This window comes from Myotis nattereri (genome assembly GCF_964212035.1).
Source record: "Myotis nattereri genome assembly, chromosome: X".
Taxonomy (NCBI): domain Eukaryota; kingdom Metazoa; phylum Chordata; class Mammalia; order Chiroptera; family Vespertilionidae; genus Myotis; species Myotis nattereri.
Window position 1 is genome coordinate 133,621,439 of NC_138078.1, and position 17,477 is coordinate 133,638,915.

The 17,477-nt window shown below is 43.2% G+C and overlaps 1 pseudogene across 1 annotated transcript; it reads left to right on the forward strand.

Annotated features, from left to right (window-relative positions):
- Nucleotides 1-15,815: 15,815 nt before the first annotated feature.
- On the forward strand, nt 15,816-17,095 carry LOC308511839 (nuclear prelamin A recognition factor-like; annotated as a pseudogene). Its single transcript has one exon. The product of its transcript is annotated as a nuclear prelamin A recognition factor-like (transcript).
- Nucleotides 17,096-17,477: the final 382 nt, after the last annotated feature.

Here is a 17,477-nt window from a genome sequence, read left to right on the forward strand (position 1 = left end):
CTTGTTATGGTCTTACTTATCAAGCACTTTTTAAAACCACAGTATCAATGCAAGGTTTATAAAAGCCCACATACTTGATGATGTTTGAGATTTGTGAACAGACTATTAAGACCAGCCCTAGACAGTCACTAGGAAAGTGAAAGGAAACTCAACATTATTTTGTGAGATGATCTCTTATCTTCTCGGGCTTTGTGAGAGTTTTGGAAGATCAATTTACTACCTAATTTACTCTGGCAACCGGAGCACAGAGGCCTCCTCCTTCTGCCTCAGAGTAGCATGAAACCATAGTGGTTGTTTGCTCTAATGATTTTTTTAAAACAATTTTGGTTACATTCAACCCACCCTACCCCAAGCCTAAGCATGAATGACTTTGGGGGAGATGGCAGACTTCACATATACCACTGCTCTCCAAAGACAACAGTGCAGTATGAACTGCAGACATTGCAAGATTGGGTCTGTCTTCATTTGAGAGGGAATGTCTTGGAGCCACTGTTTGTGTGAACATGTTTTTATTCTAAAATAAAGCTTTTCATTGAGTGGCTACTAAACTTTGTTGATAAGTCACACTAGAAAGGGAAACTGGCGTGCAAATAATAGCATCTTGCAGGCAGCATTGTGACATTTATGTTTCCTTCATAGTGTGCATAAAAATCCAGAGTTTAAATTTGTTTTGCCTTTATTTCTTCTGACACCCTATGGTGGCTTTCCATTGCAGAGACTTTTCATGAGCACATTGAACTTGGGAATGGGCTGTCAACAGAGAAATAAAAATACTTCCATCAGCCTGGCTGGTGGAACCAGGAGGTCACAGTTTAATTCCTGGTTAGGGCACATGCCCTGGTTTCCGGCTTGATCCCTGGTAGAGGGCATGCAGGAGGCAGGCGATCAATGATTTTCTCTCATCATTGATGTTTATTAAAAAATATCTTTACTTTTGAGATTATTACAGATGTCCCCCATTGCACTCTTCCACCCAGATCCCACCCTGCCCCAGGACCTTACCACACCATTGTCTGTGTCCATGGGTAATACATATCTATACTAATAAAAGCCTAGGTGGCTCTCGTGCATGACGTCTTCACAAGATGGCCACCACAAAGATGGCCACCACAAGATGGCCACATGCACAGCGGAGGTGGGGCCTGGCGGCCACTCCGCATGGTGAGGCCTGAGGGTCCTGCGGCTCTGTGCAGTGCAGAGGAGGCTGGTCCCGGTGTATTCACTGCTTCGTGTGGAGGTGGGTCCCAGTGGAGCAGGCCGGTCGTGGCAGGGGATGGTAGTTGTGGGTGATCAGGCTGGCAGAGGAAGGCAGTTGGGGGTGATCAGGCTGGCAGGGGAGGGCAGTTGGGAGCAATCAGGCCAACAGGCAGCAGTTAGGCATCAATCAGGAAAGCAGAGGAGCAGTTAGGGGGAGATCAGGTTAGCAGGCAGAAGCAGTTAGGGGCAATCAGTCAGGCAGGCAGGCGAGCAGTTAAGAGCCAGTGGTCTCGGATTGTGAGAGGGATGTCCTACTACCGGCAGTCGGACATCCCCAGAAGGGTCCCAAATTGGAGAGGGTGCAGGCCAGACTGAGGGACACCCCCCCCCCCATGCACGTATTTCATGCACTGGGCCTTTAGTCTCTATATTTAAAAGCCTAAGTGATCAAATGATCAGAATGGCCAGTCTCTGTGATGCACACTGACCACCAGGGGGCAGACGCTCAACACAGGAACTTCCCCCTGGTGGTCAGTGTGCTCCCACAGCGGGAGTGCTGCTCAGCTGACCAACCCTTCCTGGTGGCCCACCAGCTCGGTGGCAACTACTCAGTTCCTCAGTAGTCCTGACGTCCAATCTCCAGAGAATGGGCCAGGCACCAATGGACTAGTGCCTGTGGCACAATCCTAACAGTGCTGCCAGCCTCTTGGAAGTCAGCCTTGGACACCATGGCTGCCTCTCCTCCCTAGATGCTCTGCAAGGAATAAATGATACAAAAGCGGCTGCCAGGTGGCTCCCAACAACCAGTGCAAATGTCAGTGGGATGGATCAGATCCTGGGCCAGCAAGGGCATCCCACCGCCTGTCTGGAGTGCTGATCATGTACCAGCTTCCCCCACCACCACCCCCCTTGGGATCCACCCGTGCACGAATTTGTGTACCAGGCCTCTAGTAAATTCTTTGATTAATCTTTTCCCACCCTCTTCCCACTTGCCCCTTCCTCCTGAGATTTGTCAGTCTGTTCCATGTTTCTATGCCTCTAGTTCTATTTTATTCATCAGTTTCTTTTGTTCATTAGATTCCTTGTTTATTGAGATTTTTAGAGTCACTTGTCAATAGATATATATTTACTGCCATTTTATCATTCATATTTTTTATCTTTTCTTTTCTTCTTCCTCTTCTTAAAGAATACCCTTCAACATTTCATGTAATACTGGTTTGGTGGTAATGAACTCCTTTAGCTTTTTCTTATCTGTGAAGCTCTTTATATGACCTTGAATATTAAATGATAGCTTTGCTGGGTAAAGTAATCTTGGTTGTAGGTACTTGCTTTTCATCACCTTAAATATTTATCACCACTCCCTTCTGGCCTGTAAAGTTTCTGCTGAGAAATCAGTTGGCAGTCCTATGGGTGCTCCCTTGTAAGTAATTAAATGCTTTTATCTTGCTGCTTTTAAGATTATCTCTTTGGTTTTAACCATTGGCATTTTAATTATGATGTGTCTTGGTGCAGGCTTCTCTGGGCTTCTCTTTTTTGGGACTCTATGCACTTCCTGTATTCATAAGTCTATTTCTGTTTTCACCAGGTAGGGGGCGTAGTCTGTCATTATTTCTTCAAATAAGTTTTCAAATTTTTGCTCCCTCCATTCTCCTTCCAGCATGCCCATAATGTGAATGTTGCTACACTTGAAGTTGTCCCAGAGGCTCCTTACACGATCTTCATATTTTGGGATTCTTTTTTCTTTTTGCTCTTCTAATTGGGTGGTTTTTTATTCCTCATATTCCAAATTGTTGATTTGATTCTCAGAGATTGGGTGTTGATTCCATGTAACTTAGTCTTCATTTCAGTTAGTGTATCCTTCATTTCTGACTGATCCTTTTTTGTATTGTTGATATTCTCACTAATTGCCTTGAAATTCTCACTAAGTTCCTTGGCATTCGCACTAAGTTCCTTGAAGCTCTCATTAAGTTCCATGAGCATTCTTATAACCATTGTTTTGAACTCTGTATTTAGTAGTTTGCTTGCTTCCATTTCATTTAGTTCTTTTTGTGGATATTTCTTCTGTTCTTTCATTTATGACATGTTTCTTTGTCTCAGCATTTTATCTCCTTCCCTGTGCTTGTTTCTATGTATTAAGTAAATCTGATATGTCTCCTAGAATAGGTAGAGTGGACTGGTATAATAAGTGTTCTATAGGGCCCAGTGGCTCAGCCTCCCCAGTCACTTGAGGTGGGCATTCTAGGTGTGCCCCTGTGTGGGCTGTGTGCACTATTTTTTTGTAGTTGAGCCTTGATTGCTGTTGGCATCACTGGGAGAAATTGATCCCCAGGACAATTGGCTGTGAGCACCTGCTGTGACTACAGTAGAAGCTGCTGTGCAGGAAATACCCTTATAGAACAGGACTTGCTTCAGTGGGACTTTGGTGTTCATTGAGTCACCTTGAGTGTGTCACTCACGGATATGATAAGAGTTTTAATCTGTGGTCTGAAGCTGTCCACCAGGTGCACTGGCTCTGGAGCCTCCCCAGAAGTGCAAAGTCAGCCATTGCCTGTCTCCTGACTAGAGCCACTTGGCACAAGCTATAGAGTGATCTGCAGATGGCTGTTAATACGTTGGGCTTGGAGATGCCCAGGGAGGCCATAATGTGAACCAATTCAGCAACTACTAGTGCTGGGCCTGGGGCCACTTATTAAGAGGTATAAGGCACACTGAGTCTAGTCACTACTTGTTTGAGAGATTTTAGGAAAGTCTGAAGCCTGAGCCAGGACAGGCCATTCATATGGAAAGGCAACTGCAAACAGCTTTGGTGGGGAAGGATATCAAGGAATCACAGGGCAGTGTGTTCAGTATGAGCAGGTTTATGGAGACTCACATATGGTGCCTGCCAGTCAGCTCTGTGGCTGGGGAGGTCTCAGCATAGGTACAATGGCCTCTGCTAGCACTTTTGTCTGGAAGAAAGCTGTCCCCCATTATAGCCCTGATGCCAGACAATTTAGTTCCTCACCATATGTCCCTGGATCCTTTCAAGCTTCTACCCCAGCAGGATTGATGGAGTGAGTCCAAGTAAGTCTATGCATGGGCCCTTGAAGAGAAACTGCCTGGGTCTTTGGCTGTCTCTGCATCACTCAGCCACTATCCCTGCTGTTGTTTACAGCCAAAAGTTACAGGAACATCTCTTCCTGGCACTGGAATCCTGGACAGATGGTTCTGGTGTGGGGCTGGGACCCCTTGCTCCTCACAGGAGGCCCCCTCAGCCAAGATAAACCTCCCAATTTTAAACTGCCACATGAGGTTGTAAGACCAGCCCGTTCTGTGCCTCCACCCTTCCTACCAGCATCAATGTTGTTTCTTTTTTCATTCTCTAGTTGTAAGCCTTCCATTCAGCCAGATTTCAGGTGATTATGAACAATGGTTTTTCTGTATATTAGCTGTAATTTTGATGTGGTTGTGGGAGGATGCGAGTACTGCATTTACTTATGCTGCCATCTTTCTCCCCCTCCTCATCATTGATGTTTCTATCTCCCTCTCCGTTTTTCTGTGAAATCAATAAAAATATATTTTAAAAATACTTCAATCATTCTTCCTACCACCTGCAAGAAGTACTTGCAGGCAAGGGCTCAAATCTACATGTATGTACATAGTATATAGTATGTCACCTGGTATGCTTTCCTTTCAGTCTTAAATGCAGCTAAAATAGGCATAGAGTAGTCTGAAATTTTTGGTTATTTCAGAAGAAAGGGAATCAATATTTTAGTTTTCAAAACAAAAGAGAAGAACTCTGCTCAACATTGTCTTGCTAATTTCAAACCATTGTAAAGAAATGTTTGTGCTTGCTAATGTTCAGTATAGATAGAAACACACCATGCATGGAACTGGTTCCACAGGAGTCATTAAAAGGCATGCTGAGGAAACTCCATATTGTTTTCCACAGTTGCTGCCACAGACTGCATTCCCACCAACAGTGCACAAGAGTTTTCTTTTTCTCCACATCCTTGCCAATACTTGTTTTTTGTTGATTTATTAATGGCAACCATTCCGGCAGGTGTGTGGTGAAATCACATTGTGGTTTTAATTTGCATCTCTTACTCAAAAAATGAAAAAAAATGGTATCTTATGACACAGTGATTCCACTTCTGGGAATATGTCCAAATAAACATGAAACACTAATTCAAAAGACAATATGCACTCCTATGTTAATTGCGACATTATTTACAGTAGCCAAGGTTTGGAAGCAGCCCAAGTGACCATCGGTAGATGAGTGGGTAAAAAAGCTATGGTACATTTACACAATGGAATTCTACTCAGCTGAAAAAAAGAAGGAAATCTTTCCTTTTGTGATAGCATGGATAGACCTGGAGATTATGCTAAATGAAATAAACCAGTCAGAGAAAGACAAGCACCATATGATTTCACTTATATTTGGAATTTAATGAACAATATAAACCAACAAACAAAATAGAAACAGACTAATTGATACAGAGAACAAAACTGACAGCTGTCAGAGAGGAGGAGGTTTGGGGTTTGGGACAAAAAAGATGAAGGGATTAAGCAAAAGAAAAACCCTTTTAGATACAGATAACATTATGGTGATTACCAGAGGGAAAGGGGGTGGAGGAGATAGAAAAAGGTAAAGGGGTGATGGAAGGAGACTTGACTTGGGGCTGGGGTAAACACACAATACAATATATAGATGATGTATTATAGAATTGTACACCCAAAACCTATATAATTTTATTAACCAACTAGAGGCCCAGTGCACAGATCTGTGCACCATTGGTGGTCCCTCAGCCTGGCTTGTGGATTGTGAGAAGGTGCAGGCCAGGCCGAGGGACCCACTGATGCACGATCAGGTTAGGGGAGGGACTGAGGGAGGGTTCCAGAGTGTGTCCGGCCTGTTTTTCCCCATGGTGGTCAGTGAGCATCATAATGACTGGTCAAAAGGTCGAATGGACAGTCGGACATTTAGCATATTAGGCTTTTATTATATAGGATATCACCCTAATAAATTCAATGAAAAAGAAATGCATGCTTAGAATATGTGCTAAGAATAATTCTTTGTACCTGTTCTCTGGCTAAACTCATAAGAAGTAATTTTAAAGTCATAAGAGTTTATGGTCATACCTCCCGGAAGAGAGAGGGTTGAATGTCAAATGTCTGCTTTTTTTCTCTTTCATGACAGCACCTTTGATTAGTATGGCAAGACATACTAGAAGCAGGCACAGAATATGAGAGGCAATAGAATCAGGTGGGTAGAGAGCAGTCTAAAATGTTATTATCAACATTCTGACTACACAATTTAAATTACACATGTCCTAATAGCACATCCTGTTTATTTTCTAAAAGGGCTTTTCCTTTGCAAGATGATATGATGGATAAGGGTTTTGTAGTCAGAAGGCATATTTAAATCCTGGTTCTGCCCTTCCTCTGTGATCTTGAGTAAATTTATCTCCTTGAATTTACATTTCCTCAATTGGAAAACAGGCATAATAATAACACTAACCTTACAGTGATGTAGGAGTTAAATGCACTCATATATATGAAAGTGTCTAGTATCGTGTGTGTCACCCAATAGGTGATTCATAAATTTAAAATCTTCTCAGTATAAGGAATAAGAAAATACCCAATATCATGTGCAATGTGACATGATCTACTCATGAGTGTGCTAAGCTATGAGCTCTTCAGTTTAATATATTTGTTTCTAAAGCCATTCACTTTGCAACCATACCTTTTTTAACCTGCAACAGCAATTTCTTGTTAAGCCTTAGTGTTGTATGAGCTATCCTATGTGACTACTTTTATAAGAATTATACACTTACAGCATTGGTTACCAATTTTAGGGGCACAGTATATCACTTCCCAGGCCCTACTGCAATGATTCTCATTCAACTTGTCTAGGGTGGGTCCCTACACATTTTAGGCATTAGCATTTTTAAGAGATTCTAAGGTCATCCTAGTATTTAGCTAGTCAAAGACTGCTGATTTACAAGGTTCCCCTTACTTTGTCCTGCCCTCTCACCTGTTCTAGTAAGAGCAATGATGGGTTGGCAAAATTAAACACAACCTCTTGCTTATTTCTTTTTGTCCCAGGACTTTGCACAGTGCCTGACAAATGGTAAGTGCTCAATAAATATCTCATAAGTAAATGAATACATGAAGTAATTAATGAAGGAATCACTGGGGTAACTACTTGTAAGGTTGCTTGCTGATATTAGTGAGTGAAAAAAGTGGAAAGAACATTGACTTAGGAGACAAAGAACCTGGTTTTTTGTTTGTTTGTTTGTTTGTTTGTTTGTTTTCTGATTCAGTCACAAGCTTGGTGGATTTTTATGGTTAAGTCACTAATCCACACTGATCCTCAGTTTCTCCATGTGCAAAATGAGAGGGATAGACTAACAATGCCTCAGGACCTTTACAGCCCTAACATTGTTATTCTATGAGTCTGTGAAAACCTATGGCACTAATAGCTGCATTTCTGCCACCCTCATAAAAGAACATGTACATGGGGAAAGTGAGTTTAATGAATCTTGTAAGAAGCACTTCCTGGAGCTAGAGAAGCCACTTTCATAATGGAGAGCATTAGATGGACTTAGCTTGTAAAGAAGCAATTTAATAGTTCCTGTCCATTTGGAGCTGTTGTCCATGATATGCAGAAAGAGGGAGAGGGAAATTAATAATTCTGGAGCATCCACCTTCCTTTAGAGACAGGCTGAATAGATCCAGGCTGACTGTTTACTAGCTGGGTGACTTGGACATGTTCTTTGGGGTTTGGTAAAGATGAAATGAAATAACACATGTAAACCACTTAGAAGAGCACCTGGAAAGTAGAAAAGGCACAATAAATGTTAATTGAAAAACAATACAACAAAATCAGAATAAAACCTCATTGAGTCCAGAACTGTTTGTCTCCATATTCTAATTGTAGAATTCTAATATTAGGGAAGTCAAATAAATTTGCCCAAGGTGATGTGGCTGGTAAATCACAAATCTGGGATTTCAATTGAGTATGCATCATTGAAAAGTCAGTGGCCTTGCCTTTATTCCTCATTGCTTTATTGGGATTCCTAACCTGACTAGATCGGCGTGAAAACTATTATTCATGCTTTCCTTACTCCATTAATCAATGCTGACAGTTTGCACATCTTAGCAGACAGCCCTAGGCCCTTGTAGGTTTGGTTTGGTTACTGATCCTCAGCTTTACTCTTTGGCCCCCTTTTCAAGTGTCCTTTACCAGTATTATCTATATACTAGAGGCCTGTTGCATGAAGAGATTCGTGCAATAGGCCTTCCTTCCCCTGGCTGCTGGCACCAGTTTTCCTCTGGCACCCGGGTCCCAGGCCTTTGGTCCAGCCGCAGAGGAGAAGGCAAGCCTCTTCAGTCTTCAGTCTTCAGTCTCCAGTCTTCACTTCGACCGGAGCCTTCAGACTTCGCTCCGCACCAGAGTATGCAAATTAACCGCCATCTTTGTTGGGTTAATTTGCATAGTCACTCTGATTGGCTGGTGGGTGTAGCAGAGTGACACCAATTTGCATGTTTCTCTTTCATTAGTGTAGATATAAAGGATAAGAGACCATCCTATCATCTGACCAGTAGCTATGATGCATAATGACCACCAGGGGCAGACACTCCAACTGGTAGCTATAACATGCACTGACCACCAGGGGGCAGATGCTCAATGTAGGAGTTGAAGAGCTGAGGTGACTTGGCAGCTGCAGTTCTCAAGTGACACACCCCGGAACCAGTGAGGAGGGACCCTGATTCTGAACCACTCTCTCACAATCTGGCACCCCTTGGGGGACATTTGAGAGCCAGTTTCAGCCCAATCCCCACAGGTCAGGATGAGGGACCCCACCTGCTGGAGGGATTTGGCTCACTCCACAGACTCCCTTCAAGACCCTGGGCCACCCCAGGTGCTGCTGGCAGGGGAGGGACTGAGCGGGGTAGGCTCCAGGGCATGTCTAGCCCATTTTGTCCAGTCCCGCCCCACTGGACACCTTCTAATTAATTTCTTTTCAATGTGCACAAATCTGTGCACCAGGGCACTAGTGTTGAATAAGAGTGGTGAACGTGGCCATCCCTGTCTTGTTCTTGATCTTAAGCAAAATATTTGCAGTTTTTGCCCATTGAGTATGATGTTGGCTGTGGGTTTGTCATATATGGCCTTTACTATGTTGAGGTATGATCCCTCTATTCCCACTGCTGAGAGTTATCAAAAATGCATGCAGGATTTTGTCAGATGTTTTTTCTGCATCTATTGATATGAACATGTGATTTTTATCTTTCAATTTGTTTATGTGATGGATCACATTTATTGACTTATAAATATTGTATCAGCTTTGCATCCCTGGAATAAATCCCACTTGATCATGGTATTATTCTGTTTTTCATATATTGCTGGATCCTTTTTGCTAATATATTGTTCAAGATTTTAGCATATATGTTCATCAGGAATATTGATCTGTAATTCTCTTTCTTTGTACTGTATTTATCTGGTTATCTGGTTTTGGAATTAGGATAAGGCTGGCCACCTGGAAAGAGCTTAGAAGTGCTCCTTCCTCTAAGATTTTAGGAATAGTTTGAGGGCAATAGATGTTAGTTTTTCTTTGACTATTTGGTAAAACTACCCTGTGAAGCCATCTGGACCCGGGTTTTTCTTTCCTGGGAAGATTTTTTTTTTTAATTACTGCTTCAATTTCATCAGTTGTTATTGGCCTATTCAGGTTTTCTGATTCTTCCTGATTAAGTTGTGGGAGATTGTATTTTTCTAGGAATTTGTTTATTTCATCTAGATTGTCCCACAGATATATAAAGAATGTAAGAGCATACTATGAACAACTATATGCCACAAAGCTGGTTTTTACACATATTGTTGAATTTGTCTTCCATTCTTCTCAGTAACCTTATGATCATTTCTCGGAATTCTTTCTCTGACATATTTCTTGCCTCCATTTCATTTACTTTCTTTTCTAGTGATGCCTCCTCTTCTTTCATATGCATGATTTTTTTTGTCTCCCCATGATTTCTCTTCTCCAGGTGTCTGGTTATGTAGCTCTCTCTCTCCTGCTTTGATTTAAAGGCAAAAAATACAACACAACAAGGCAAAACACACAAGGCACTGAACACAAATGTATTCACAATTCTAATAACCACAAATAAAGGTGACCACCAGAGAAGAGAGAATTAGGGGATAAGAAAAAAAAGAGTGCAAAAATAATATTGAGAAAAGGAAAAAAGAGAGTAAAAAAGAAGGGGGGGGAGAACTATTTATATGGGGAGAAAACTCCAATGGAAAAACCTCTAATCCCAGAAAATGCAAACAACAAACACACAGAGTTTAATGCAAACTACAAATAACTAATAACAAGTGAGGAGATAAAAAACAGAAGCAAAAACAACCAAACCAAAACAAAAATAAAAACAACACACAAAAAAAGAAACAATCTCACAAACAAGCACAAAAAACCCCCAATCTAATCAACAATCAAGCAAACAACAACAATAGGACAGAGAGAAAGCAAGGCAAAACAAAATAAAATAAAACAAAACAAAACCTAGAACAACAAGAAAAAAAACCCGAGAAAACAAAACCAACAAAAACACAAGAAAACAATAACAAAAAAAAGGGGGAAGAGAGAAAAAAATTTGGATAGTGAAGAAAGAGATGAGAGAGGTGTGTATGCACTTAGAGCAGGAAGTTGGAAATTAGATATATATAAGTAGGATGACTTTTTAAAGGGGGAAAAAGAAGGAATAGGGAAAATCTAAAGCAGGAATAGGGTAAGAAAAACAGGACAACAAAATGGGAAAGGTGAGGAAGAGAGTATTGGTATAAAGGTAAAGTTGAGATAGAGTAAATGATGCTAAAGGAAAAATGAAAATAGAATGTAGAACACTAATCCAAAATTAAAATAAAATAAAGAGAAAATAAAATTATACTTAAAAAAGATAAAATAGTAGTAGTAATAACACTGATTAAGAATAAAAAATATAATAATTAAAAAGGTAAAATCAAGTGAGGAAAAAAGAAAGAAAAAAATTTAGTTTCTTAAGTAAAAGATGAAAAAGTAAAAACGTGGAGTAGTGAAGGTCATTCACTTCCTCTACTGCTCTGTTTGGTATGCCTGTTTCCTGTAGGTAGTCAGGACAGTATTGAATTTCCCTGCGTTCCGCTGCTCCTGTGTGTTGTAAGCCACAGTCCTGATTTTCAAGCAGGCAGTATTTGTTTCTTAGACAGCTTTATTTGTGTTTATATAAGATTCAACCCCTGGATGGCAGTGTTTCTGGACTGACCTCTGGGGCTATAAGTCCTCTCTAGCCAGTATTTAGATTTTGTCACCCTTAATACTGGTTTGGGAGAATGGCCTGCCCCAGAGCTGGTTCTCTGATCATTACTCCCCACTTTGATCCTCAGGTTCTACAGAAACAACTTTCCCCTGCAGTCTCTTAGAGCAGGGGTCCTCAAACTACGGCCTGCGGGCCACATGCAAATACAAATATTGTATTTGTTCCCGTTTTGTTTTTTTACTTCAAAATAAGATATGTGCAGTGTGCATAGGAATTTGTTCATAGTTTTTTTTTAAACTATAGTCCAGCCCTCCAACGGTCTGAGGGACAGTGAACTGGCCCCCTGTTTAAAAAGTTTGAGGACCCCTGTCTTAGAGTGTCCCCAATTGGGTGATCCTACGTATTGGGCTTAGTAATCAAAAGCAATGATTTAAAGAAAAGAAAAAAAGAGCCAGAATAAGTTCGCGAACTCGCAACTTTTACCCTCTAGCACTGCGCACAACTCTGTGAAAGTCTCTGTGTGCATCTTTTTTTCCCCCTGGCACTAAGCAGCCAGCACAGTGGTAAAATTTCAGAGTTCCTTTTTGCGTCCAGTCCAGCTATGGGTTGATTTTTAGAGTCTCCTTCTGCCAGCAGCCCTACGGATCCCCTTCCACATTCGTGGATCACGCTAGCCCCAATGGCCGCAGATTTTGTGGAGTGCAGACTTCCCCCAGAATCTCTAGCTCCCATTGTGCACATTTCTCTCTCCTGCCTGGATCACAGACCTCACCTTTCCCTAGGCAACCTTTCCTTGAGAAGGTGCAGAGGTCATCCGAGTCTTCGTATTCACACTGCTTGAGATCTGGTGTTCCCGGGTTCACAGCTGGTCCCTGGGTGTTGTGGTTATATAGTCCAGGGATGTATAGGCTTCCGATAACAGCCACTCTCCCCTTCAAGATGATGCATTCTCTGCGGCAGAGCTGGTAACTCTGGGAGAGATTTCTGCAGCAGTGGAAGCTGCCTAGTCAGAGGAGCCCGGTCCGGCAGTCCCCAACATTCCCTTGGAGTATAGCTGTCCCTCACCCACAATTATACACTCCCCATATGTTCACACACTCTCCTTTCATTCTCTCAGTCACACACTATCTTGCAGTTTGCCTTCCTATTGGCAGCCATTTTCTGTCGGGTTAGAAGCTTTTAAAAATATATATTTAGGTGCTCCTGTATTGGGTGCATATATGTTTACGAGGCTGTATTGATCCCTTTAATATTACATAGTGACCTTTATTTTCTCTTGTGATGGCCTTCATTTTATGGTCTATTTTGTTAAATATGAGCATTGCTACCCCAGATTTTTTTTTTTTTTCATTTCCATTTGCATGGAAAATGCTGCCTTTTATCTCCTGCACCAGGGAGGCTTGCTCTTACTGCCTAGCCCTTGAAAGGCCATTGCTTTAACACAAGCATCTTATCAAGAAAGTGGCCTTATCAGTGTTAGGTTTGGCCCTACAGCCATTATTTCATTTCTTGGGAGTTCTGGTGGTGACTTTTATCAGGGTAAGCATTTTGTGCCTTCTGAGCACCTTTAGTTTATAGCTTTAGGTGGGGTGCAACAAATCCCAGTATGCTATAGGTAAATAGGAGGTACTTTCTTTGCCTGCCCCTTTTGGGGTAGTATCTTTGGCACCCTCCTCATATCAAACATCTTCCCATCTTAGTTCTGGCAGTCTAGACCAGCCGTGGGCAAATTATGGCCCGCGGGCTGGATCCGGCCCGTTTGAAATGAATAAAACTAAAAAAAAAAAAAAAAGACCGTACCCTTTTATGTAATGATGTTTACTTTGAATTTATATTAGTTCACACAAACACTCCATCCATGCTTTTGTTCCGGCCCTCCGGTCCAGTTTAAGAACCCATTGTGGCCCTTGAGTCAAAAAGTTTGCCCATCCCTGGTCTAGACGCTAATATTGCTCCCTATCCCAAACCAATACAGTAACACCACCTTTTACTCCTTCTCCCTGAAATAAAGTGTTAAGGAAGAAAACTGACCTTCAATACTCAGTCCTGATCCAGTCCTTACCCTTAACACCTGGCTGTTGGACCTGAGAATCTGGTTCCAAAACATACAGAACCCCACATCCCTCCCTTCTCATGTACCTGCCTCTTCTCTTCCTGCACTCCCTCCCCACCATCAGAAAATTCACAGACACACAAATATCACATTTTCATGTATCAATTTTTATTTTAATTATAGCCAATGTTTTGCCCTGTTGATGTAAGATTCAGTCTCTATGTAGTTGGCCATTTCTCAGAAACCAGACCTCTGAAGACACAGCAGGTATTTCTGAGGTCTCTGACCTTTTGTATTCAGCTACTAGCTGCATGGGTAACGTGAAGTGACGACATCTCCACGGGGCCCCTTTTCTGGGACTGGATCAATTCGTCTCTTATTCTGATTCCTTCTCTTTTGATTACGCCTCTTCTTTTGCTTCCGTCCCTTATTTCGGTTCTTTCTTTTATTTTGACTCCATTTCTTTTTAAGAATATAATGACAGGTGGATATTGTTGGCCTTCTTGTCTTTTTAAGCTTTTTCGAGTGAGTTACACATGTTTGGGACTTATTTCTTGAATTCCCTTGAAGAGATCTTTTGGCCTCCACAGTTGTTTTTGGCATCTAGAAGGGCAAGGGAGGATATAAGCCCAGTGGGGTATTCATTTAGAGAAAGTGGAGGACTGAATGGGAAGGAGAACTTCATGAAAAGGGACATGGGCCAGTGAGGGATGTTGTGCCAGTCAAGTATAGTGAGACATCATGGGAGGTAAAGTCAATGGGGAAGAGGAGGAGCTTGGTAGGAGTCATCTTACCTTGACACCATTTCTGGATCTTGGCTTACAGGGGGGCTTCCTCTTCTTATATTTGATCCTTGGGTGCGATTGTATGATAAATGTTGTAGGTTCCTGTGGTTTCCTGGCCACTTTAGTCATTGTGCCAAGAACTAGTCTAATCCAGAGCCTCTTACCTCTCTGTATATATACCCTCCCGGAACAATGGGGAGCCACACCCTTAGTTTGATTGGCCAGCTGGTAGCCCAGCCAATAGTTGCTAAGGAGGCCTTTACATCACAAAGCACCACATAGGATATCAACATGGGATGATGGAGGCTGAGGAGGCTATGAAATGGCTTTGGGGGTGATTTTTGGGAGGCAAACATTCTCTAATTGGATAAAAAGGGCTTTACTCTACCACCCTCTAAAGAGTATTCCCAAACTGACCTGATAACTTTGCTTATGGTTCATGATCAATTCTGGAGTCTCACATGGCATGGACAGGATATTTGTTTCAAGTTATTCCTTATGGCCACCCCTGTACCATGGTTAATTCTATTCTCTCACACCCTTCACCATTACCTAGTATTTTGTATACCTTACCTAAAATCCCTCTAAGCTAATGTGACCTTATTTGAGTTTTAGTAGATATGTGGATTACCCCATTTCTCTCCTATTATAATGGATAAAATAAAAAGAAAATTTCAACTGTTGGCAAAGATTTAGAGCAACTGGTAGTCATATACAATGATACAATCAATATAAAATGATAAGCGGCTGTGGAGGTGTGGGGGGAGGGAAAGGTTAACAAAAGAATTTATAAGCATAACCCATGGACATAGACAATGTTGTGGTGAAGGCCTGGGGTTACACGGGGTGGTGGGGGTAAATAGGGATAATAAAAGTGGACATCTGTAATACTTTCTACAATAAAGATAAAAATTTAAATTCTAATATATAAAAACCTAGGGTCCTTAAAGACCGAACAGATGACCGGTCCATCCCCTGGCCCTCAGGCTCCATTGATCAGGAGATGGCTAATGGGGTCCCCCAGTCTCCAATGAATCTGTGGCAGCAGTGACTGGTGAGAGGAAGGAAGGCAGACCGCTTGGTCTCTCCCTCAGCTTGCAGGCTCCCATTGATCAGGGGATGGTGAACAGGGAACTGGAGTGAGTGGCACAGGGACTGGCGAGCAGGTGGAAGGCAGGCCTCTTGGTTCCTCCTCCTGGCCCTGAAACTCCAATCAGTGGTGGAGGCGGGGCAGAACTGGGGACTGGCTTCTTTAGTAGTCCTGTACGTTCAATCTCCAGAGGACAGGACAGGCACCAATGGACCAGTGCCTCTGGCATGATCGCGACAGTGCTGCTGGCCTCCTGGAACTCGGCCTCAGGCACTGTGGCCACTTCTCCTCTCTAGAAGCTCCACAGGGAAGAAAGGATACTGCCAGCAGCAGTGGCCAGCAGTGACTGACTGCTCTCCCTGTACTTCCTCCAAGTCATTCAAGCCGGCCCCCGCCAGCCCTGCTCCAGATGAAGTGTGATCACTGCACATGGAAGGAATGTAGTAAAAAAACAAAAACCAATGACCAAGAGAATGCCACAATCAACATCTGGAGTCCAGCTCAGGAGAATGGAGAGAAGGGAGAATTCCCTAAGTTGGGCGATGCCAAGATATATCTGAGTGACTGCCTGGAGTGTGACAGTTGTGTGACCACAGAGGAAGGAGTCCACGTTTCTCAACAGAATACCAAGGACTTCTTCCGTGTTCTGAACCTTAATAAGAAATGTGATACCTAATAGCACAAGGTGCTAGCAGTGTCTGTGTGTCCTTAGTCTCTGCCTTATTTTGCTGCTAAATTCAGCCTCAGTGTCACTAATGCATACAGAAGGCTCTGCGACTTTCTCAAAAGCCTTGGGGTCCACTGTCTTTGACATGAAGGTAGCGGCGGACTTCAGCATCCTAGAGAGTAGAAGGAATTTGTGTGTCAGTATTGCCAGCACCATGAGGAAGAGCCCCGGCTACCCATGCTGACCTCCGCCTGCCTTGCCTGGGACTGATATGCAGAGCATGTGCTGGGTCACCCCATCACCCCCACCTCTGCACGGCCAAGTCTCCCCAGCAGATCATGCGCTCTCTGGTGAAGGATTACTTCACCAGATGGCAGGACCTGTCCCCAGACAAGATTTTCCACATCATTGTGGCTCCGTGTTATGACAAGAAACTGGAGGCCCTATGAGAAGATGTTCCCATAGCTTTATATAGTTCCCAGGATGAAATTGTCCAGATAATGGAGCAAAGTGACCTCACCTCAAATGACGCCGCCGTGTACACTCTGTTTAGAGACAAGAAGGAGAAGGAGATGAGGCTCCTTGAGAGTGCCAGCTCTGATGGGTACCTGGCACACATCCTCAGGCACATGGCCAAGGATCTGTTCAACGAAGACGTGGGAGTGCTAACCTATGGCACCCTGAGGAACAAAGGCTTCCAGGAGGTCACCCTTCAAAGGGATGAAGAAGTTCTGTTATGCTTTCAGGCTACTTACGGCTTTGAAACATCCAGAAGTGGTCCAGAAGCTGTAGAGGGGCAAGTTCTCCTACCACTTTGTGGAGATCCTACCACTTCATGGAGGTCCTGGCCTGTGCCAGGTATGCCTATGCAGCAGGGACCAGGCCCAGGTGGACAATGGGTTTGCAGACAGGGCACTGCTGTGGCAGAGGGAAGGCATCTACGCTACCATCCTGGTGTGGCCCCTGGAGACCAACGCCCATGTGCAGGAGCTGTACCAGGAGCGGCTGGGGCGGGGCGGTGACACCCCGGGCCCAGGCAGCCCTTCACACTGCCTAGCAGGGCCCAGGGCAGCCTGCCAAGACATCAAGTGGTAAAGGTCCAGCAGACACCTGGCCTGCAGGAAGCCTGAAGAGGGGTGTCAGACACATGAAGGAAAGGCTTAGCATCTCTGTCATCACTTTGGTTTTCAGAATTCCCTGCTCCCCATCTGTTGGCTCTCTCCCTCTGAGGGGCACTGTTTTTATCACATGGTTGCAGCTGGAATATTGTATCTCGAGAGGATTGACCCAATGTACGTATCCTTTTATCCAATGATGAAAAAATCCCAAAGAACAAGAATGGAGACAGATTACTGTCCTTTAGGCTTAAAAAAAACAACAAAAAAAACCCAGCCTCCCTCACCA